This window comes from Chiloscyllium plagiosum, unplaced genomic scaffold, assembly GCF_037043375.1.
Source record: "Chiloscyllium plagiosum isolate Xiang-an unplaced genomic scaffold, Cpla_swu_hap1 HiC_scaffold_27, whole genome shotgun sequence".
NCBI lineage: Eukaryota > Metazoa > Chordata > Chondrichthyes > Orectolobiformes > Hemiscylliidae > Chiloscyllium > Chiloscyllium plagiosum.
The window spans coordinates 82,204,379-82,226,749 of NW_028270165.1; the positions used below are offsets into that span (position 1 = coordinate 82,204,379).

The 22,371-nt window shown below is 45.5% G+C and overlaps 1 non-coding gene across 1 annotated transcript; it reads left to right on the forward strand.

Annotated features, from left to right (window-relative positions):
* Positions 1 to 498: 498 nt before the first annotated feature.
* On the forward strand, positions 499 to 572 carry trnah-gug (transfer RNA histidin (anticodon GUG)). The gene has a single exon. It is a non-coding gene; the product is annotated as a tRNA-His (tRNA).
* Positions 573 to 22,371: the final 21,799 nt, after the last annotated feature.

The following is a 22,371-nucleotide window of genomic DNA, read 5'->3' on the forward strand; positions in this document are numbered from 1 at the left end:
GTTCATGAAGCAAAACAGAAATCCCAGTCTCCAGCTTTGTGAATCTTTAGAAACTCTTTGGGAAGCGGATTGAGAGGAGAATGAAAGATGAACTGTCCGACTGAGTAGAGACAGTCCAGACACCGTCCCCTTGTTGAAGAGGCCGGGAGATTGACTCCGATGTTCTCGGGACATGAACTGATCTGAGATATTGAAAGAATTGTCGTTCCTGCACATCAGGAATTCAAACCCCTTTTCGTCTCCGAGCCAATGAGAGAACTCTGGAACAGGCAAAACACTGAAAGGCTCGAAGGGCGACGGCCCCGGAGTAAGAAATCTAGTTCCTCGTGACATGGATGTGTCTGCAGACTGTCCCCGGTGTCTCCACAATAAATCTCCCAGGCTTTATTATGAAATAGTAAAACTGATAGACGACAATTGTAATTCTAGGCGGGGAGGCTGAATTATGAATTCACTAATAGCCTCCCCTAAGGGATGGCGCAGGCCGCGACATCGCCTGTCTCTGTGGCGCAATTGGTCAGCGCGTTCGGCTGTGAACCGTAAGGTTGGTGGCTCCAGCCCACCCAGGGGCAGTTTGTTCGCTGTTCTTCCTTGGCTTCGAAGCAGTGCGCTTTTAATGGGGTCAGGAAAATGTTCCCCAAACGCAAATCTTCTCCGCAAAGGGTTTTCTGAGTTGAATCAATGTCTCACGGAAGGGACTGCAGATGCTGAGAAGCCGAGACAAAAAGAGAAACTCGGCAGGTTTGACAGCACCTGTCGGAGAAAAGAGAATCCTGAAATGTTGTCTCTGATTCTCTTTCCACAGATGTTGACAGACCTGCTGAGTTCCTCCTGCAATTTCTCGTTTTGTTTTTAACGGAAAGTTCATTTCACCTTTTGGGATGAAACTCCTATTTATCTGCAAACACCGTGTGCAGATATTTAACCCTTTCGAATCACTGTGAAGTGATTGGATTCAAACAAACTCTGCGATGATTCACTCTTTCTTAGCTCCACAGGCAGACAGACCTGGGAAGTGAAGTTGTCAGTGTGGTTCTGTATTCGTGGGCCGAGTGGTTCATGCGATGGACTTGAAATCCATTGCGGTTTCCCCACGCAGGTGTGAACCCTGCCGAGTACAAAATGAGAAATGTCGTCGAAAAGAAAGGGAGCTTGCTCCCCGGCTTCTTCTTCAAGATTCAAATCAGTGGAGGGGGAAAAGAATTTCACTCACATTGGGACTGGTGGGAATCTGCAACCCACTGCCTGTTCGGGTGGAACAAGCAGATACCCGCAGAACTTCTTTTGAGGCTATGAGCAAAGTGTTTGGAAATGAGACTAGAACAGTGAGGGGCATGAAATCGTGATCGAAATGAAGCAGGCACCTGTGGACAAGGGTGTTTCCTTTGCCAGTGAAAGATACTGCTTCACAAAGTTGGGCCTGTGGAAGGGAATCAGTGACGGTGATTATCTTTGGTTGTTCACATTGTGAATGTTTCCATTGCTGCGCATGTCCGTGTTAACGTCAGAACTCTGCAGCATGGTGGCTTTATCAAGGAAAAGGAAAACTGATGGACGACAATTGTAATTCTCGGATGGGCAAGCTGAATTATGAATTCACTAATAGCCTCCGCTAAGCGATGGGGAAGGGGGCGTGGCTCCTTTCCTCTGTGGCGCAAATGGTCAGCGCGTTCGGCTGTTAATTTAAAGGTTGATGTTTCAAGCCCGCCCCGGGGCGGTGTGTTTGCTGCTCTCCCTCCAGTTGCGAAGTTGTCTGTTTTGAATGGGGTCAGGCAAAGAATTTCCAGAACAGCTGCTTCTCATTCTGTCTCCCTGCTGTCATTTGTTCCGTCTCCAGGAACCGGCCCCTCTCTACTGGCAGAAAATTAAGCCGTTTTGTTTCCAAACTTTTCTCTGACACCTGAGTGACCAGTGACAAGCATTGCCCTCCTCAACAGAGAACAGGAGAAGACCCCGCAGACCTCCACGAGTGTGGCATCTCAACTGTGCACATTGGGCCAGTGTATCAATGTGAAATATTTATGTCGAAGTGTTTTGGAAAGCAGATGAGGAGGCGAGGTGCAGAACAGTGCGCCGTTATACGGGAAAGCTGCTAAAGAGGACATTGAGTGAATAGGAGAGATGGTTTCCCTTCTGTGTGATGCTCCCATCACGCACCCGCAGACATATCACCGACGCGCAAATGTAAACTCTGTCTAAATTCCCACATTCTGTTTTTTCGAACTGTGATTTCGCTCAAAAGCACAAAATTTCAACACTTGCAAACTTCAAACTTTAACAAAGTGCTCATAGATATACTTTGCGAACACCTGGAAAAATTTTTTCCAAACGTACCTGGGGAATTTCGGTTTGAGTGCTCTTGAACTTTAAGTGGAAGGACGGGAAGTTTGCCTCGAGGCTGCGTAATGTGGAGATATGTTCCCCATGTTAACTGGTAGTGGTTGACCATCTCAGTGCTTTCCGATGCAGGGTTGCCCTGACCCACAGGGAGGTTCCTTTGATAAACTGTCCCGAGGCTTCCAGCCGTACCGTGACGTCATACGGCGGGCCCCCGAGGATGGCCTGCAGCTGCTGTGACACAATAATGATGCTGGTCCCGGAACATGAATACAAATTAGTTCATGAGTCACGTGGTACTGAATCATTCTATGGAACTTTCTTCCAACTTCACGATTTATGTAAACGAGGAGGTAAATGGGCAGGGCTTACACCTCAGGTCCACTCTTCCTTCACTCGCAACAACCACACCCACCTCCCATAGTCCCAAGGCACTTTCCCCTGCAACCGACGAATGTGAAACACCTGCCAATTTACCTGCTCCCTCCTGAATATCCAAGGGCTCTAACATACCTGCCAGGTCAAGCAGCACTTTGCCTGCACATTTGCCACAACCTCGTCTACTGCATTCGCTGCTCACAGTGTCGTTTCCCCAACGTAGCATGATGCATAAACTGGGTGACTGTTTCGCAGAACATCTCAATTCAGCCCGCAAAAAAGGCCCTGAGCTTCTGGTTGCCCGCCACGTTAACACACCACCCTGTTCCCTGGCCAACATCTCAGTCTCAGACATGCAGCAGTGTTCCAGCAAAGCTCAGCTCCTGATGGAAGAACAACGCCTCATATTCCACTTGAAGACCCTCCAGCCCCACCTACAGTTCCATTATTTTAGTGCCTGAAAGCCGCCATGTCATATTCTCTCCTATTCACGTAATGTCGTCTTTAGCAGCTTTCCTGTCTTAGGGCGCTCTGTTCTGCACCTCATTTGCTTCCCAAAAAACTCAACATAAATATTTCACATGGATGTACTGGCCCAATGTGCACAGTTGAGGTGACACACTCGTGGAGGTCTTCGTGGTCTTCTCCTGTTCTCTGTACGCTATGTTGAGGAGCGCAGTGCTTGTCACTAGCCACCTGGGTATCAGAAAAATGTTTAGAAACAAAACGGTTGAATTATCTGACAGTGGAGAGAGCCCGGTTCCTGGGGACGGGACAAACAGCAGTAAGGAGACAGAATGAGAAGCAGCTTTTCTGAAAACTGTTTTCCGCTTGCAATTCTAAGAGCATTCTCAAATGTATTTCACACTGAGCAAGTCTCAGCTAGTTCAAGAGGTGGGGCGGGTACGGGCGATGGGGTGCGCCTGGTTTGTCTCGGGATATGAATCTCGCTTTGGGTCTTCTACTACTCCGACTTGCCAGAGATGCGGTGCTTGAGGAATGTCAGCAATGAAGCAAGATTGGAAAATTGTGACTGCTCTCCACGGAGAACAGAAGCCTTGCAAATCATGAAAGGCCTAGACACAGGAAATAATGTTGTGAAAATGCTCCCACGCCTGAAAGGATCCACAACGATTCGGCAGAGTTTTAAAGTCAGGAGGGAAAGAAGTAAAAGTGACATTAGGAAGAACGTTTTCGTACAGTGAGTGGTTAGGGTCAGTAAATCCCTGTCTGACATTGACAAAGAGGAAGATTCAATGGACCCGAAAGGGAATTCGGTGGTCACGTTCAGATGTGCAGATTTACACGGAAAAGGCACGGAAATACGAATTGAGACACACGTTTACTAACAGTGTAGAACCAGCAGATCGAAGGTGGGCCACATGGCCTCCGTCTGCGCTGTGACACATGTTGTGATTCAGAGTGAAATCACAGTTCGATCAACAGAAGGTGGGAATTTAGAAATAAGTTTATATTTACACAGCCTCCATACGTCTGCGAAACAGCATATTACACGACAGCAGTGGAGATCTTTGACATCAGGCTCGAACGTGCATGCCACACTGCAGACAAAAGGCTGAAGGGACCTGTGGAAAACACTCCGCGTGGGAAAGTAGAGGGGCACAGCAGGAGGGTGCTGGGTTCATGTCCCTCGATTGAAACTCTCGTCTGCTATTGATTCCCTTTGTAACGGTACTCTGTTCTATATCTTGCCTTTGCTTCTGCTTCACAAATCTTCGAGCATCTGAGCTGAATGTGTCACTAAACATTGGCCCAACTTACACAATTGAGGGGAAGTGCTTGTGGAGATTTGACTTGCTTTCCGCCAGTCTGCTCTGAACTGAATCCTAACACCTCTTCTCTGAAATGCGAACGGGCTGGTGAAGTAGAAACAATTCGAATTCTAATCCCTACACTGCGGAAACAGGCCCTCCTGCTCAACAAGTCCTTATCAACCCTCCGAAGAGTAACCTGCCCAGACCCGACATTTACTTCTGATTGATGCGCCGAACCTACCGACCTCTGGGCACTATGGGGCAGTTTAGCATGGTCAGTCCACCTAACCTGCACATCTTTCGACTGTGGAAGGAAACCGGAGCACCGCAGGAAACCCACGCAGACACGAGGGATTGAACAAACTCCACACAAACAAGGCGCACACGGGTAGGATCGAATTCAGGTACCGTTATGAGACAGCAGTGTTAACCCCTGAGCCGCAAAGCCACATTATTTGCGGTCGTATTCATTCCCTGCAATAATTCCCCACTCCGGTTCAGACGTGAATGACAGGACGATCAGCATTTCGGAAGCAGAATCACCATACAGACACAGTTCCCATGGTTAGGACACATATCACCGATTGCGAATCGCCTCGGAGAGATACAAGTGACAGAAAGTCGCATGGAAATGATGGACTGAACGGCTTCAGGCTGCGGCGGAATGACGTCACGTGTTTATGCCGCCCCTCTCCCTGTCTCTGGGACAGAGCGGCTGAGGGAGAAACAATGGCTCATTTTCAACTTCATCTGGGACAGTTGGGGCTCAGATGTTCACTGCTGCCCGTTCGCAGCAAAGAAACAGACGCCCGTGTTAGAAAAGTCTTTCTGCAGGATTGCTGTGTGAAGACGAATTCTGAGCACCGAGCCGGCTGCACACAAATACACTCAGACGAATTTACCTCAGGGAACAGTTTCCGGTGCCCATTCCTCTCTGTCCCACCAGCACAGCATCTTTCTGTCTCTTTGATTACAGACCTTTGTAATGTAGTTAAAACTTGCCCATTTCCTCCGCATTAGTATAACTGACGTCTCCCATCCCAAATGATTGAGAGAAAGCAGAAGAGCGAATGGGCTCTGCCCTCCCCCAGAACAGGTTGCAAGTCGAAACAAAATGGTTTAATTATCCGCCAGTGGAGAGAGTCCAGTTACTGGGAACGGGACAAACAGCAGGGAGTCGGAATGAGAAGCAAATGTTGTGGAATCTCTTTGCTGCTTGCGATTCTTGGAGCAACTCAAACGAATTACACACTGAGCAAGTCTCAGCTGCTTCGGGGAGGGCGGTTGGAGCGTCCGGGGTCAGGGCAGCGCGCGTTTCGGGCAGCCTGTCGCTCGTTGGTCTAGCGGTATAATTCTCGCCTCAGCACTTCAATTGGGTCAATATGCAAGAAGGTCTCGGGTTCGAATCCCGGACGAACTCGCTTCTCTTAAGTTGCCCTGTGCAGAAACGCCGGCGCAGCTTTCTCAAAAAGCACTTTTATGAAACGAGATCAGACTGCCTGAAGTCGGGATGGGGCCGAGCTCCCATTACAGCGAACAGGGTAAAAGGAAACACTTGCTCAAAGTGAAAACAAGCATTGCACATCATTCGCCCGCGCAGTCCGACTCTGAATGAATCCTCCAGCTGCATTATTGCTCAATTGTGAGCGTGAAATTTCAGGAAGTGGGGAAGTGAAGTGATTGCAGACAGAGCTGAACAGGTTGACGTTAATGGTGCCGTGTATGAGGCTTGTCAGCAATGAAGGTAGATTGGAAAGTTGGGACAGTTCTCCTTGGAGAACAGTAGGTTGAAAGTTGGCCTGAGTGACGTTTTTCAAGTCATGAGGGTCTAGACACAGGAATAATGTAGTGCAAATGCTCCCACGCCTGAAAGGATCGACAACGATTCAGCAGAGTTTTAAAATCACGAGGAAAAGAAGTAAAAGTGATATTAGGAAGAACGTTTTCGTACAGGGAGTGATCAGGGTCAGTAGGTGACGCAAACTTCAAGCAATCATGTTCCTGAACCCATAGGACAGACGGATAGGAGTGGAAGACAAGAAGAAAGAGAGACACAGAGTGAGCGAGAAAAGGGAGAAAAGTCAGAAAAACAGAAGTTAAGGAAAAAAACATAGAGAGACTGCGGAAGGGATACAATTCCAGTGTGTCCCAGCTTTCTCTATGGTTTCATACACTCCCTCTCATCCATGAGAGACAGGCCCCGCTCCTAGAATTTACGTCAGTCTGGATGGTTGAGGGACGGTGTGGGGGTGATGGACGGTGCTTAATCGATCTAAACTGATACTGAGACTCTAACAGTACCCACACTCATTCACACACACACACACACACACACACACACACACACACACACACACACACACACACACACACACACACACACACACACACACACACACACACACACACACACACACGCACACACACACACACACGCATACACACACACACATACTCACCTCCTGCTCCATCCACATGGCAAAGGGAACTATGGCTGACAGGACCTGCTTTAAATACCTTCAGGTCTATGACTTAAAGACCCTTCTGTGCCCAAATCTCAGCTCTTCTACCGAGAGTATATCTCCCTCAGGGATGGAGCATCGCAAGGGGCATCTTTGTGAGTTGAGAGGAGGCGGCGGTGGTGTGTGAGAAAGCAGCAGCTCAATAGTTTAGTCCAAACTATCTGTCTGCCTGTACCTCTCCTCCTTCCCCCACCTCCTCACCTCACACACAGATTACAGACTTAAAATCCACACAGAGACAAAGCTGCAGTTTCAAACCAGCAGCAGCTACAACACACTTTCATTTCGACAACAAAACACAGGCTTCTGCATCCAAAGGACACAAATTTATTTCACAAGGAAACAAGGATTTTCACACAGCTGAACACAACATTGTCTGAATATATCTCTGGACATGTTTGTAAAAGTCAGTGATTCTGTGTCTCACTCTGACCGTATTGCGCTTCCATCTCTGTGTTAATGTCTGTTTTTCTGTGTTGATGTGACTATCTCTGCAAACAATGGGACACAGATTATGTCGGAGGGAAGTTTGAGTGTGTCTGTCTGTGTATGAATGACAAACTGTCTGCAGTGGCACACATTGTCCCGGAAGCGTGTGTCTGAAAGTTTCTTTATAGCTGTCTGTGAATCTGATTTTGTGCCTGTGAGTGTTGGTGTGTGCCCAGTTCTGCCTGCAATGGGACAAACTTTGATTCATCACGTTTATAATTCATTCTTTCAAAGTCAGAGTTTCCCTCTCTCTGAGAAGTACAGTAACACAATGCCGCATTCTGCTGGCCTACACATGTGACATCACAAGTGCCACATTTCCCTGTTCCACTGCATCTGTTTCCTGGGGGAGATCCATCAGAAGTTTACTGAGAACAGCAGCACACAGCTGCCTGAGTCAGGTGTGAACTCAGAAAGTGGGATGACTGAGTACATCCTTTCCCAGAAAAGCAGCAGGTAACAGCTTCTTACTAGTGTGTATTCGTTGTGGTTTCAGAAGATTTTTTTGAATGGACACATCGTTTCCCACACACATAGAGGGGAATGCCCTCTCCCCAGAGTGAACGTACTCATGTATCAGCATTTCATGTCTGTGTTTAAAGCTTTTCTCTCAATGTGAGCATTTGAGAATGCCTTGTTACACTCAGAGCAGGGGAATGGCCTCTCCCCAGTGTGATCTCACTGGTGCGTCAGGTAGGATGAGTCACTGAATCTCTTCCCACACTCCGGGCAGATGAATGGCCTCTCCCACTGAGTGCATTCTTGTTTCTCAAGGACGGGTGATTGATTGAATCCCTTCCCACAAACAGTAGATGAATGACTTATCTCCAGTGTGGCTGCATCAATGAATTTCCAGCATGTTTCGACATTTGTATCCCTTCCCACAGTTTGCACATTTGCATGGTTTCTGTGGTGTAGATCATGTCTCTCTATATTGGATGATCAGCTGATTCCTCACCCAGACACAGGACAGGGTTAATAGACTTATAGAATCCCTACAGTCCACAAGTCCACACCAACCCTCTGGGGATAAAGACATCCAGACCTATTCTCCTACCCCATTACTGAACATTTACCCTTGAACAATGCACCTAACCAACACGTCTCTGAAAACAATGTGCAATTGTACATGGTCAATTCACCTAACCTGCCCATCTTTGAATTGGGAGAATAAACCAGAGTACCCAGATGGAGCTGACACAGACCCAGGGAGAATGTGCAAACTCCACAGAGACAGTCGCCTGAGGCTGGGATTGAGCCACTGTGGCGATACAATCTCCCCCTGCTGTGAATGGTGGGATGCTATTCAATCTGTGGAACTGGTGCAGGACTTGTCCATTTGTCACTGGGTACACTGATATTTACAAACTTTTCCCACACACAAACATTGACAATCTAATGGTTTTCAAATCCTGATGAATTGACTCACTCTCAGATTCTGATAAGATATTTGCTCGGAATTCTCGCTGATAAATGTGTCTCTGTGATTCTCTGTAAAACAAACTTAAATCAGGAAAAATTAGAGATTGAGCAATCGTACTGTTTAAGATACTAAAAGGAGTTAAGAATCATAAAAACCTTATAGTGCAGAAGCAGGCCGTTTGAATTCACACCCATCCTCTGAAGAGCATCCCACACAGACTCACCCCATATCCCTGCATTCCCCATGGATTACCCACCCAGCCTGCACATCCCTGCACATTATGGGCAATTTAGCATGGCCAACCCACCTAACGCATATATCGTTGAATTGTGGGAGGAAACAGGAGCACCGAGAGGAAACCACACAGACGTATGAAGAAAGGGCAATCTCCACGCAGTCACCCGAGTCTGGAATCAAACCCAGGTCCCCAGAGCTGAGAGGCAGCAGTGCTAACCATTGGGTCACCACGGAGTTCTTTGAATCCAGCAATTTGTGTGAAAGTAACTCAAATACTGACCGTGAAACATTACTGGACTGTCATGAAAAACTCAACTAGCTGACAAATGCCCTTCGGGGAAGGGCGTGTTCTGGCCCTCCACAAGACTCATCCCTCAATGAGAGTAGAGATAGTGAGAGCAGTGGGGTACTTACAGACAATTTCCTCCATCTCCATCACAGGAATAACTGACAGATCCTCACTTCAAGAAGATCAAGATCAGAGTGTATGAAGAAGCATCACCTATAAACTCCGCTCTCAGACACACACTGTCCTCCTGTAGATACATATTTTTGTTTCTTTAGAGAGAGGGAGAGAGAGAGAGAGAGAGAATTGCAGCTCACTGACCTTCAAGAACCAGCCGCTCCGAAGCCTCTCCTTCTCAGTGCAGGAGAGACAAACGTTCCTCTTGGTTTGAGATTGCTGTGAGGAAATTCTTCCACTCTAACCTCGTGTAAAAGAATTTCCCAGAGTTCAGTACTAACTCGAATACAAACACTTTCCAGCAGGTTGTTCCTAAACCCATCCAGTCCCTCCCTCCAGCTCTGTCTCTCACTTTTCAACTCCTCCAGCTCAGACACCCGGACTGCGCATGCTCCATAAACACCTCGGCGCTGCCTTTTGTTCACTCTGATTGGCTCGGGATCCCGCCAATTCCAGAATGTCATCCCGAGCTGCCCCACTTTCTATTGGGCTGGACATGCTGTCAGTCACACAAGAGCTGAAGCATAAAAGAGATATGTGTTCATCTCTGAGCCGGCGTGTGTTTATTGTCCATCCCTCGTTGACTGGAGGGCGGTGAGGAGTCAACCACAATGGAGTCACATGTAAGTCTAACCGGAGAAAGGTGAGCCCAATGGTATCTTAAAATAATTGACAGTCCAGATTTTTAATGACTTAACGGAACACCCCTATCTGGCCTGGTGAGATGTGAACACCTCTCACAGAACATTAACCAGGGTTCGCTAGGACTAGACCAGTTACATTGAGAGAAAACCACTGTCTTCTGAGACAGGAATTTCCAGCTTTAGTCAACAAGAGGACACAATGTTTCAGGGAAACCAGAAGTATCTATTCAGAATTTCCATCATGAACTGACAGGAATAACTTCTGTAAAACTCCCTCACAGGATTTTAGGGTGAAGATTTACATATGAAAAGAAGAATCATAATCCATAAGTCCGTGTGTGAGTAAGAATAATACTTATTGTTACGTCATGGAGATCAAACCCTGTTAATTAAACGAACCGCCCAGAAAAGCTCATCTTGCCTCATAATCTGTTAAAATGTCAGTGACAGAATTCCTAAATTCCACTATTTAAAGAAAATATTTTTCTAATCTAATAGTGAACAATAAACAAAACCTGTTCACAAATCCAAAACCCCCTTTCTTTAACTACTTACTGTCTGACCCCAACTCGACGCAACTTAATATGCTATTCTAATAACATATTTATTAAACGTTACATTAACTTAATGTCAAGGCCACACAGTCTCCTCTTCATGGATGTTTTCACTTTTCTAGCTGCTGATCTTTCTGGGTGCTCTTCTTTTTACTGTATGTTTCACGTGAACAGGTACCTTTGATGGAGGGTGTTTTCAATTTATCTGAGAGTAAGATATTAGATCCGCAGTTGCTCTCCCACTAACTTTCAAAATGCCGGGTTTATATTCCACCATAGGACACGTTTAATTCTTATTTGATTGATTTCCAGGGATCAAAACAATAAAATTCAAAATCTCATTGTCTTCTGGTATCCTGGGCACAGCTTAAATTAATTAAATTTGAATTGTTGTAAAAACATCAAGCCGAACACAGGTATCCATTTAACAGCCAATTGCTACATTTGAAACAGCCCGACCTTTTGCGAGCAGCTATGGCTGTACTTTAAGTTGAGAAAAACACTCTCTATCTTAACCTGACAATACATGCTTTCGAATTCATAACATTGCATTGAGCATTTGTCCTGGACGAACACGAAGACTCCAACACCATGATGCAACCATGTAAATGTGGAGATTATGGGAAGAGATTGTAGTTACCCTGACTCGCTGGAAATTGATTGATACAGTCACACTGGAAATGAGCTTTTGCCTGCTTTACATGTGGAAAGGGATTCACAGTGTATTCCAGCTTCCAGAAAAAAAATTGCTTATCACACTGAGGAGATACCATTTAGCTGAACCTCTGTGGAAAGTGTTTCACACAGTCAGTCAACCTCACTGTGCACCAACGAGTTCACACTGGGGACAGGCTGTTTATGTCCCCTGCATGTGGGAAGGAATTTGCACGGACATCAAACTAGTTGCAACATCAGCGAGTTCACACTGGAGATAAATTATTTACTTGCTCAGATTTTGCAAAGGGATTCGGATAGTCCCACAACCCGCTGATACATCAACATATTCATTCTGGTGAGAGTGTGTAAAACAATTCACTTCTGCCGACACATCAATGAGTTCACACTGGGGAGAGATCATCCACTTGCTCCGAGTGTAATACAAACTGCATTCAGTTTTCTCAGCTCTTCAGTGCAGTTACAACATTGGCATCTCCCCAACAATCTGGAAATTTGCCAGATTGCCTGTGCACAAGTAGCAGGACACATCCAACTCAGGATTAATCGTCCTATCAATATACTCTCGATTATCGATAAAGGTATGCAAAATATCGAATAACATCCTCTCAGTACCACCAGTCTCACTCAGGTACTAACCTCATTCTAGCCTTGGTTAAAACATGGACAAAAAAGCTTAATCCTAGAGGTGAGATGAGATTGACAGCCCTTGATCTCAAGGCTGCATTCGACCCAGTGTGGCATCAAGGTGCTTTGATTAGATTCCAGGATGTAATTTACTATTGCGTATGTTATTCTCTATATAAATCACAATGATCCTCTTGATTAGGTTCCAGTCTGTAATTCATTCCCGAGTATGTTATTCTATATACAAACAATCCCGAACCCCTCAATTAGATTATAGCCTGTATTACACACTCAGTTTTCTGTTATATTGGATTTAATCATCCTGATTCCCTCAATCAAATTTCCGTCTGTAGATCACTTCTGATTGTGTTATTCTGTCAGTTAACAAGCCTCATCTCTTGATTAGATTCCAGTCTATAAAACCGTTGCTTGAATCTAGCTACCTTTCAGAAAATTTCCATGTTTATTAATTTTGAACTTTTTTCAGCGACCAATCTATAATTGTTCTGTCGAATGTAAAATCGCGGGCTTCCGTGGCATAAATTTTACCCAACATGGCATGCGAATGTGATCGCACCCCATTCTTAATGCAGGAGTCCCACGAGCACGCGCAATGCGCGCTTACAGGCACATGGGCTGGAGTTGGGAACATGCGGACTGATGGTCCGGAGGCCGGAAGGGAGAATGATGTCAATTTCGGTCCAACACTGACAGTGATGGCTCCGAGAAACTCCTCTCACAGATTAGATTAGATTACCTACAGTGTGGAAACAGGCTATTCTGCCCAACATCAACCCTCCGAAGAGCAACTCACCCAGATCCATTCCCCTACATTTACCCCTGGCTAATCCACCTAACACTATGGGCAATTTAGCATGGCTAATTCACCTAACCTGCACAGTTTTGGATTGTGGGAGGAAACCGGAGCACCCGGAGGAAACCCACGCAGACACGGGGAGAATGTGCAAACTCCACACAGACAGTTGCCCAAGGTGGGAACCACCGCCCGAGCCACCGTGCCGCCCTAATGGGCGGGGGGCATTTACAGGCTTTTCCTCGAGTAATGTTTGAATATTTGACTGGAGTCGTGTGGTGAGTCTTTCTGACCTCTGTCTCATTCACATGATAATTTTGGTGGTTTGTAGTTTGCTACGACTGTTAAGCTGCACTCCTCAATCTTACTCATACATGGGACCTGAACGTCTTTAGCATCTATTTGCTATACCTAATTGTGCTATTCTGAGTTCCAGACTTCAGACCCTTGGAGTTAGATTCTAGAGAGTGGTGCTGGAAAAGCACAGCAGGTCAGGCAGCATCCGAGGAGCAGGAGAATCGATGTTTCGGGCAAAAGCCCTTCATCAGGAAACCCTGGGGTTCGATGTCAGTTTGAATGAGAATGTTGGGCATTTACTGAGCTCCTTGAGTTCAGAGGTTTAGAGCTGGAGAAGATGATAGTGATAGCGAGGGACAAGACTATGAGCAAAGATTAACATTTTATAATGGATCTGCTGCATCACCAGGAACCTGTGTGCGTCAGCAGGCACAGCAATCATAGATTAAATGAACTTGGTGTGAGGAAGGCGAGAAGCAGCTGTGATCTGGAACGAAAGGAGATCACTGGACCTGAAATGTTGACTGTACTGTCTGCCCATTGATGCTCTCAGACCTACTGAGCTTCTCCAGCAATTTTTGATTTTGTTTCTGTTTCAGATTTCCAGCATCCACAGTTATTTGTTTCTTGTTTAGCGATTTGGATGACCTCAGATTTATGGGGAGTAGAATGTTTCAGGCCTTCAGGTGTGTGACAGAAGAATCAAACTCAAGAGGTGACAAAGGCATAGTGTAATTTTCAGAATCAGATGAACTGAGGTGGGGCAGGGTAAGAAATTATTCCTGAGATTTGAAGAGGTGGTCCCAATGAAAGTGTGGACATGCAGCTCATCTGAGAGGTAAAGCATTTACCAAGCTTTCCAGCGGCTACTTCTGGTTGGCACAGTGGTTAGCACTGCTGCCTCACAGCGCCTGAGATCTGGGTTCAGTTCCCGCAACAGGCGACTGACTGTGTGGAATTTGCACGTTCTCCCCGAGTCTGCGTGCTCTGGTTTTCTCCCACTGTCCAAAGATGTGCAGGTTAAGTGAATTGGCCATGTTTGCCCGTCGTGTTAGGTCAGGGGCAATGTCGGGGTATAGGTGGGTTGCGCTTTGGCGTGTCGGTGTGGACTTGTTGGGCCGAAGGGCCTGTTTACACACTGTAATGTAATCAAATCAAATATACTTCAGCCTCACACATTTGGCATGAGGATAGATGGGAGTGGTGTTTGCAGTGTGATTTGGACATAATGGATTTGAACTTCTCATTATTTAATTGTGCAAGAGTTCCAAGTATCTAGAATTGGGTGTTGGACAGGTGAAGGCAGTGCGAACCTCAGAGAGAAACTTGAGGACAATCATTTTCACTTTACTTGTTTTATTACCTGCCAAGATGACTCTCTCTGTCTGATGGTTGACAGGCTGGGAAATTGTGGGTTGGGCCTTGATCGACTGAATGTTTTATTTTTCGGGAAGGTGTAAAAGGCCGGGGCGGGGTGGGGGGGGGGGGGGGGGTGCGGTGCGGTTGGGCGGGCGGGGTGGTGGGCTGGCCTGTCAAAGCTTCAATAGAAATCCAGCAGAACTGAGAACAGACAACACCTAGCTCTGTGGGAACGGGGAGACCAACAGAGGACAGAGAAGTCAGGACCTGAAATCCAAGCTGACACCAGACTACCATGTTATCAGTGCTTTGATTTGCATTGCCAACTCTCTACCTTTACCGAACTTCCCATTTGATTTGAATGTCACGTACCATCAATATTCAGGATCCAATCATTGTCATCCTAAAACCATGTCTCTGTAAGGAGTCCCAGATCACACTTATTTTCTTCAGTCAATTCATTTACTTTTCTTACAGTGCAGCACACATTCAGACACAGTCTTTCGTTTCAATTTTTGTGATCTTTTCAATCTAGCTTTGATTGGTGCTACATTTATTCCCCCTGTCCCTTTCTATTGTTCTCTGACATGCACTTTCCACATGACTACATTGCTCACCTGCCTTGATTTGGAATTGCCCATCATGTCCAGGGATGTGCAGGTTAGACAGGTTAGCCATGGGAAATGCAGAGTTATCGTTTCATAGTAATAGAAGCAGGAGTCGGCTATTTGGCCTGTCGAGCCTGCTCCACCATTCATTCAGATGATGGCTGATCTATCCATCAACTCAGCTCCTCCTACCTGCATTAATCCATCTACCCTTAATTCCCCTCCATGCAATATCCCATCCAACTGTGTCTTGAATATAATTAATGCCTCATCTGCTCCCTTGTGCAGAGAATTCCACAGAGTCACACGAATTACAGCATGGAAAGAGTCCCTTCAGTCCAACTCATCCATGTTGACCAGTTATCCTAAACAGTCTAGTTCCATTTGCTAGCACTTGGCCCATATCCCCCTAAACCCTTCCTATTCATGTACCCATCCAGATGCCTTTTAAGTGTCGTAATTATACTAGCCTCCACGACTTCCTCAATCAGCTAATTCCATACCGCACATGCTCTGCGTTAAAAAGTTGTCCCTTAAGTCCCTTTTATTTCTTTCCCCTCTCACCGTAAATGTATGCCATCTAGTTCTCGACTCCCTCAATTCAGGGAAAAGACCTTGTCTGTTTATGCTATCAATGCCCCTCATGATTTTATAAACCTCTATAAGGTCACCCCGTAGCGTCCGATGTTCTAGGGTTAACAGCCGCAACTTATTCACTTTCTCCCGTTAGCTCAAATCTTACAACCCTGGCAACATCCTTGTAAATCTTTTCTGAACCCTTTCATGTTTCACAACCAACTTCCAATAGGAAAGAGAGCAGAACTGCACATAATATTCCAAAAGTGGCCTAACCGATGTCCTGTACAGCAGCAACATCACCTCCCAACTTCTATACTCGATACTCTGACCAATAAAGGAAAGCACACCAAATGCCTTCTTGGATATTCTGCCTACCTGTGACTACTTTCAAGGAACTATGAACTTGCACTCCAAGGTCTCTTTGTTGAGGAACACTCCCTCAGACCTTATCATTAAATAGAGAAGTCCTCCTCTGGTTTGCTTTTCTGAAATGCAGCACCTCATATTTATCTAAATTAAACTCCATCTGCTATTCCTCAGTCCATTGGCCCATCTGATTAAGATCGTGTTGTGCTCTGAGCTAACCGTCTTTGCTGTCCATTATACCTCCAATTTTGGTGTCATCTGCAGACTTATTTACTATACCTCCTATATTGACATCCACATCATTTATATAAATGACCAAAAGCAGTGGACCCAGCACCCATCCTTGATCACAGGCCTCCAGTCTGAAAAGCAACACTTCACCACCATCCTCTGTTTTCTTCCTTTGAGCCGATTCTGTATCCAAATGGCTAGTTCTCCCTCTATTCCATGATATCTAACCTTGCTAACCAATCTTCCATGGGGAACCTTGTCAAACCCCTTAGTGAAGTCCATATGGTGCCCTGGGATGTAGGCTATCAGGCCCAGTGGACTTGTCTGCCCTCAATCCTAATAGTGTGCTGTGTACCTTTTCCCTATCGACGTTGATTGTTTAAGTTTTACTGTTTCTGTAGCCTCTGACTTGTCCGTTCCAATAGGAATTGTACTATTGTCCTCCAACTTGAAAACTGAGGAAAAGCATTGACTTAGCATCTCTGCCATTTCGGTGTTCCCCCCTTAAGTCACCGGTTTCATCTTCCGAGGGACCAACATTTACCTTAGTGACTCTGTTCCCTTTAGCGTATCAACAGAAGCTTTTGCTACACTTTTTGATATTTTGTGCGAGGTTTCTTTTGTAATTTACCTTTATTCATTTATGAATATCCTTTTGTTTATGTTTGAAAGTTTTCCAATGTTTGAGCCTTCCAGAGGTCTGGAATAATATTTCGAAAAAGACTGAAAAATTCAAAAATATTCTCCGTTAAAACTTTAATAAAACCCGGACCTTTCAGTTGTCTTGGGGCAAGGAACACGATCTCCCCGCCCGTTGTCTCCGATTGGTTGGATGACCAATGTAGCCACGCCCGCTGCACGTAGAGTGACGTCACGAGCTCGGACCCCGCCCCTTGTGAACTGGCGCATGTGCAGTGTAGGTCCTGTAGCAGGACAAAGGCAGTGTGGGAGAGGAATGGCGCCGGCGGCTGAAGGAACAAGAACAGGAGCCGCTGGAAAAGCTGAGCAGGTCCGGCAGCTCGTGTCGGGAGGAATGTGAGGAGGTGTTTCGGGTCCGGGGATCCTCCTTCAGAACAGGACCAGGTTTCAGGAACATCCCGGGGAGGTCGCCAGGCCCGAGCGCCAAGACCTGGCTCCTGCCCCCGGGGAGAGGAGACAGTGAGACAGGGTAGGATTGGGAACCGCGGGAGGAGGGAGACTGGGGAGTTTATAAACTCCGAGGGGGAGGCCCGAGGCCTCGGAATAAAACCCACAGTGTTCACTTCATTGGGAAGGGACCTCTCGGGTTGCCGGTGCAACCTGCCGCCATCTTTGTCAGGGTAAGGCGCTGTCTTGGGGCGGGGAGCGCGGGCAGCCATCTTGGTGAGGGCCCCATCAACCGTCTTTCCAGAGGAGAATTCCAACCTTGTGGCAAGCTTGGACAGCAGGAAGTCATTCAGCAAATTTACTGGTTTTCTTTTCTCAAGCAACCTTGACATTTCATTATCATGTCCCTGATTCAGCTTCATTTCCAGCAACTTTGGAAGCAGCTTGATCAAGCTAATTGTTACCTAAATGAAGTTTTCCTCCATACACACACAAGGCTATCTGGCTGCATGAGGGTATTCAGGTTTCTGTGTCCTGGATAATATGTGATCAGCAGGCATCTGGCAAACAGGAATTGCCGCCTATGTTATGTTTATTTAACTGTAGTGACATTAATCACATATTTTGTGAATTTCTTTTGCAGGAAGACATGTGGAAAGAAATCTGAAAGCAAATGACACAAGAACTTCTGACAGAGACACTTGATTCATTGGGACTTGAATATCAGCAACTGTTCAAATTGAGATGAAATGTTTGCTTTTGTTTGCTTGAGAGATTTTGGATACTGGTGTGGCAGGAAGAATACTGAGACACACAAGTGAGGGAGATTCAGTGCGCTGACTGTGAAAACTGCTTCAACCTAATGACTCAGCTTGGGGGATAAAACTCTCACCATTCACGGTGGGGAGAGACTGTGAACACATTTTGTCTGTAATTTCAAATCCAGAGCAACACAAGGAAAGCTCTCCCTATTGGGAAACCGTGGAAATGTGAGTATTGGGAGAAAGGGTTCCCTTGCCCCTCGGTGCTAGAAACTCTCAGACGCATTCACACCAGGGATAGGCCATTCACCTGTTCCATGTACGGGCAGGGATTCAGGTGGATGAACAACCTGCAGATGCAGCAGCAGGTCCACACAGGAGAGAAGCCATTCACGTATCCCATGTGCGGGAGGGGGTTCGTGCAGTCATCTACACTGCTGATCCACCAGCAGGTCTACACGGGAGAGAGGCTATTCACATGTCCCGTGTGCAGGAAGGGCTTGTGGGCAACGTACAGCAACATGAGCGGGTCCACACAGGGAAGATGCCGTTCACCTGCTCTGAATGTGAGGAGGAATTAATTGATTCTTCCAGCCTGCTGACCCACCAGCTGGTCCACGCTGGAGACAGCCCACTCCCCCGCTCTCAGTGCAGGAAGGCTTCTCCAGCTCCTCCCACCTGTGGAGGCACCAGTAAATTCACGTGCCATTGCAGGGGAATTGAAAGAACAATGGCCGAGTCCCATTAGTGACTGGACTATCAACCCAGGTCTGGAAACTCACAGGTTTGAATCCTGTTGTGGCAGATGACGGAATTGGAATTTGGTCAGAAATCTGGAGTTCAGAATCTAACAATGAAACCGTTTTCAGGGCAACAAAGAAAACCCCCATCTGATTCATTCATGTCCATTTGAGGGAGGGAAACTGCCGTTGTGGGAAAGGATTCACTCAGTCATCCCAGCTGCATCCTTTACCTGATCTGACCTATACGTGACTCCAGACCCACAGCAATGTGGTGGACTCTTGACTACGCTCCCTCATGCTTGGAAAATAGGTGGGAAGAAATTTACTTGGATACAGAGCATAGGTTGAAATTGCTGAGTGAGGCAATACTTCCTCTGGGTTAAGGCTGTACCAAGGATCCAATTACAAAGGGACACGTCTGTGCTGACCAATAGTAAAGAAAGTGGGGATGGGGAGTGTATGCACTTTGACCTTGAACTGTTTTTAAATGAAATAAATTGGTTTTCATATGCCTTTTTGCTGGGGAGATCTGAAGCAGTACTGAAGTTGTATCACAATAAAGGTGACCTGAACTTACCATCAGACTCAGACACTGATATCTATGAGGTCCAACAGGTTTTTGTTTTAAAGCTGCTAATTTCTTTCAGCCTCTAACACTAAGCTTCCAATGTTATGTATCAGAAGGAGCAGTGAACTAGTAGCTAGTATTGTTAGAAACTGTTAAGTTTGTCATCTCTGCACTTACTGCGTTGTTTCATCTGCATTGTAAAGTTTACTGCCTGCAGCAGGAACGTGTGGGCTGTGTTCACTAGAAACTAAAAATCACACAACACCAGGTTATAATCCAATAGGTTTATTTGGAAGGACTAGCTTTCGGAAAACTGCTCCTTCATCAGGTAGCTGTGGAGCAGGATCATAAGGCACAGAATTTATAGCAAAAGATTAGTGTCATGCAATTGAAATGATATATTGAACCAACTTAGATTGCTGTTAAGTCTTTCTTCTTGTGGAATGGGTTGAAGGTTTCTGTTCATTAATATGTAAATCCCAGAACTAGTTTTAAGTCACATTCTCCAGATAACTTCAGGTTTTATAAAAAGAGGTGACATCTCACCTCAGTCAATGCATTAAAAGTGTAAGGTTTGAGTCTGTCTGTATCCCAATCTTGAGTTAGACTGGTTGTATTTTCAAAGTAGGGATTTATAAAATATGACATGGCTTGACTGCCTGCAGATTGCACACATTTTGCGGAAAACTGAATGTATCTGCAAATATAATTCTGAAAATCCAAATTTGCCCCATAGAATTGTGTGTGTGTGTGTGCGCACATAAGAGAGTGCGTGTTTGCATGCTTGGTAAAGTGTCATGATTTGGAGATGCTGGTCTTGGACTGGGGTGTACAAGGTTAAAAATCACACAACACCAGGTGATAGTCCAATAGGTTTAATTGGAAGCACTAGCTTTTGGAACGCCGCTCCTTCATCGGGTGGTTGTGGAGGACACAATTGTAAGGCACAGAATTTATAGCAAAAATTTACAGTGTGATGTAACTGAAATTATACATAGAAAAATACCTTGATTGTTTGTTGAGTCTTTCATCTGTTCAAAAACCATGATAGTTTCACTTCTTTCATATGTAAATAGTCATAGAGATGTACAGCATGGAAACAGACCCTTCGGTCCAACCCATCCATGCCGACCAGATATCCCAACGCAATCTAGTCCCACCTGCCAGCACCCTGCCTATATCCTTCCAAACCCTTCCTATTCATATACCCGTCCAAATGCCTCTTAAATGTTCTCAGGTTAACTGTAACAATTGGTGTTCGCTAACGTCAATTGTTACAGTTAACCTGAAAATGTAACTGATGTAAATCACAAAACCTTTTTTAATTTACATATGAAAAAAGTGAAACTATCATGGTATTCGAACAGATGAAAAACTCAACAAACAATCAAGGTATTTTTAATGTATAATTTCAGCTACATCACACTGTAAACTTTTGCTATAAATTCTGTGTCTTATAATTGTGTCCTCCACAACCACCTGATGAAGGAGCGGCGCTCTGAACGCTAATGCTTCCAATTAAACCTGTTGGACTATAACCTGGTGTTGTGTGATTTTTTAACTTGGTAAAGTGTAAGTGTGATGGAGTGTAAGCCTGTGGAAAGGGTGTATTTGTGTGTGTACCTGAGAGAGAGCGTGTGGATAAAAGCGAGGGGTTGCATTTTGGTAAAGCAAACAAGGGCAAGACTTGTACAGTAAATGGTAATGGTAGAACAGAGAGACCTGGTGGCGAGGGGGGGGGGGGGGGGGGGGGGAGTTCTTTGAAAGTTGCATCACCGGTAAACAGGGTGGTTAAGGTGGTGTTTAGCACACTTGCTTTCATTTTTCACGTCATTCAGTGTTGGAGTTGGGATGTCATGTTGAGGTTGTACAGGATGTTGATGAGGCCACTTTTAGTGTACTGAGTACAGTTCTGGTCGCCCTGTTATAGGAAGAATACTATTGGAGAAGGTTTGGAAAAGCTTTCCCAGGATGTTACCAGGATGAAGGGTTCAAGTTATAAGGAGAGGCTTGGACTTTTTTCACTGGAGCGTAAGAGGTTGAGAAATTTATAAAATCATGAAGGTTGTAGGTAAAGTGATTAGCAAATTTCTGTTCCTTCAGTGAAGGAGAATTAAAAACTGGGAGACATTTTTTTAAGGTGAGAGGAGTGAGATTTTAAAAGGAACCTGAGGGATAACGTTTTTTTCATAGACGTTAGTTTGTGAGTGAATGAACTTCCAGAAGTGATAGACATAGGTATAGTTACAACATTTAAAAGACATTTGGATGGTGTAATGAAGGTGTAGGTGTGTAGTGTACCTTTTTGAGAGAGAGGAAGCGAGCAAGGACTGACTGAAAGCACAAAGTGTGCTGAACAATTTAAAAATGTAACATTTGGTTGAAACAAATAGCTGGGGTTGTGTTGCCATGGAACAAAAACAAATTCAATTCAGCCAATCAGTTTAAAGTATGCCCCTGATACCCCTATCGAATTTGAATTTTACTCTTTGGAATGACACCAAACCAATGAAATGATCTGATGTTTTGGGGTATAAAACCAGATGTTTTGAACAGTTAGAGGGGAAACAGCAAAGACAACCAAGCAAGCACCAACACAAGGCCAGCGGATATCTCTCTTGAAGAGACAGGTTCTTCCATTTCTATCACTGGGTGACCCAAATGAGACATTTTTACTGATAGCTGCATAATGATCTTCCTGCTGGATTTTTTTCAGGGGGCACAGTTTCTGGTGAGAGAAATCCTGTATCCTGGGAAGGTGGGTAAATTAGTAAAAGTGCTGTTAATAGTATTTTAAGTGTGGAACCACCAGCTCTTGTGGGAGCAGTGCATTCC